The sequence below is a fragment of the Penaeus japonicus genome, unplaced genomic scaffold (genome assembly GCF_977035675.1).
Source record: "Penaeus japonicus unplaced genomic scaffold, GWHDUDI00000001_assembly GWHDUDI00000009, whole genome shotgun sequence".
NCBI classification, from domain to species: domain Eukaryota; kingdom Metazoa; phylum Arthropoda; class Malacostraca; order Decapoda; family Penaeidae; genus Penaeus; species Penaeus japonicus.
This window is the reverse complement of record NW_028234411.1, coordinates 44,559,863-44,562,806: the sequence shown is the minus strand read 5'-3', so window position 1 is coordinate 44,562,806 and position 2,944 is coordinate 44,559,863. Positions and strand designations below refer to the sequence as shown.

The 2,944-nt window shown below is 32.8% G+C and overlaps 1 protein-coding gene across 1 annotated transcript in view; it reads right to left on the bottom strand.

The window, feature by feature from the left end:
• Positions 1 to 1,226, bottom strand: part of LOC122249204 (solute carrier family 22 member 13) — a 14,264-nt gene extending 13,038 nt beyond the window's left edge. Inside the window, exon 1 of the mRNA XM_043009887.2 lies at positions 1,189 to 1,226. The gene's annotated coding sequence lies outside the window, so the exon portion shown is untranslated. The remainder of the gene's footprint in view (positions 1 to 1,188) is intronic.
• Positions 1,227 to 2,944: the final 1,718 nt, after the last annotated feature.

The following is a 2,944-nucleotide window of genomic DNA, read 5'->3' as shown; positions in this document are numbered from 1 at the left end:
AGGGCAAATAAAGAATTAATATCCATCTAGAAGTGGATATCGTGCAATCCCATTTCGTAATCCTCAACATGAAGAAGTCATTCCCAAACAACCTCCGTTTTCTTAACAAGGTATTTATCTCTTAGTTAGCCTGTGTTTACAATGATTCAGTGATTCATGTTCATATAGGTACTCTTCGTTTCTCCTTTTGTAAAATCAGCTCTCTGTTTATACCGTCTGTGATGCATATATTGCATAATGAATTCAGTTTAAAACAACAAATTCTACACCTGAAGGTCACAAGAATAAATGTTTCAATTACAACCACATTTAGGACAAGACCACCAACTTTCCACTCCCCATTATAAGGAAGGAAGCTCTGGCTTGACCGACGTTGCCATTAAATCTTTTTAAAGTGTTGCAGAAGGGCATCGTCTCTCGGATTTGGGAATCATGTCATTTGATAACCCTGGATATTGCTGAAATCTTTGTAATAATGAGTTTCCTTTGCGAGATCACTAAATTGACATCTTTTGTCATGCCGTCACTGTATGAAAATCAAGAAGACGTACTGACGGTAATATATGGAGGCTGGGTAATGCTATACATCTTCCTGTTTAGTGCATGGATATGAACGAAATGGAAGTGATAGCAGAACAGTCTTACCCTCTCTCTCTCTCTCTCTCTCTCTCTCTCTCTCTCTCTCTCTCTCTCTCTCTCTCTCTCTCTCTATATATATATATATATATATATATATGTATATACATATATGTTTATATATATGTATATATATATATATATATATATATATATATATATATATATATATATATATATATATATATATATGTGTGTGTGTGTGTGTGTGTGTGTGTGTGTGTGTATACATATATGTTTATATATATATATATATATATATATATATATATATATATATATATATATATACATATATGTATACACACACACACACACACACACACAAATGCATACATACATATACATACATACATACACACACACACACACACATAAACACACACACACACACACACACACATAAACACACACACACACACACACACACACATAAACACACACACACACGTTCAACAGAACTGAAATATGGCCTTTGGGAAAGGGGATCTCGCAGTCTCTCATTCGCGCCCCTCCCTTCCTCTGTCTAGAAAGCACTTGGAGAAACTCTACCTTGCTTACTGAAGGTGTTGAGCACAGGGTTCCTCGACTCTCACTGGGAATCAGCTGTCCGCGGCGGGGCATATATATATATATTGAACATTTGCTCTTAGCAGTTTGATCACGTTATGGGCAGGGCATTTACTGAATTAAAAGAAGAAATTCAAATTTTCCTCTGTACCTTTACATAATTTTCATATTTTCATAATTTACGTTGATGTTAATGCTGGAAGTATTTTCTTCAAAATCCACGTATGAATACGAATTCTGCGTTTCAACAAGACATTTGATAAATATAATCATTACATCAGTGTGCAAATGACAATATAGTTCTGCAATATCAGAATAAGTGAAGTCGTTTTAATGCGGCTGTAAACTCTGACCACAACAAGGTATTTCTTGGATGAGTTATATCACATTGATCCGGACTAGGAAACAAGAGATAATTCCGATGTCAGTAGAAGTTAGTCCATGAATATTACCTACCAGTTAGGTTGGTTGCCTTCCCCATGCATTTCTGCACAGCGCAAAAAGCAACTCTCTAGATTAGTAACAAAAAATAAGTTTGGATTTGCATTCCTTGAAAGGTGAGAGTCTTTGACTTTCAAACCTAGTCGAGTCACAGTACGAAAGCTACACCTTGATGCAATAAATGCAAATTACAAGGCAATTGCATACGAAGCATTCGCCAATTTAGGGGTAACGATAGATCGAATAACAATAATGATAGTGTTAATACCATCACTATTATCATCGCCACTAGCTTAATCATCACATCATCAATTTAATGGTATTAATACTTACAATGGTAGTAAAAATGACAACGGTAAAATAACAATAATGGCGACGATGATGACGATGATGGTGATGTTAATCATGACGACGACGACGATGATGATTTTGGTGATGATAGTGATGATGATAATGAAGATAATAATAATAATGATAGTAATAACAATGATGATAATGATGATGATGACAATAACAACGATAATGGTAATGATAATGGTGATAATAAAAAAATCATCATGCAAAAAGAACCGGAGTTACGAATGACGTTGATTAAAGGCCCGAGGAAGGTGATTATCAGTAATAATGAAAATTAAAGCAATGAAAAAGGATGGTTATAATGATCATGATTACCGCAAAGGCAATGCTGGTCGTGATAATATGAACAGTAATAATAATGTTACTTATAATAGTTGTAATAATTACAAAGTAATAACAACAGCACTGTTAATGTAGTTAGACATTATATTAATGAAGATGGGATTGGAATATCAATAATGATAACAATAATGATGGTATTTATTATCATGACATTGATATTTGTGTTGATGAAACAAAACAACATCAGCAAAGATGACAATTATACAGCACCAGTACATCATTAACAATAACAAAACAAGAGAATAATATCTTAAATTATGATGATTATAAAAGCAGTGTATTAAAAACTTTCATAATACAAAAGCTGTTGATAATGATGATGATAAAAATAACGAAATATATAATAGAATGATATGATAATGCTATAAATAATATTTGTAATATGATGATAATCCTGGCTCTGACAATGATACGAATATATCATAATGATAATAAGATTAAGAATGGTAATGGGTATAACGACAATGATGATGATGATAACGATGGCATTACTTCTGTTACTAATAAAAATTATATTAATGAAGAATTACAATATTGACTGACTGTAGGGTAAAAATAAGTTTAGAATAGTTTCCCTGCAATGGCAATAACAGAAAAC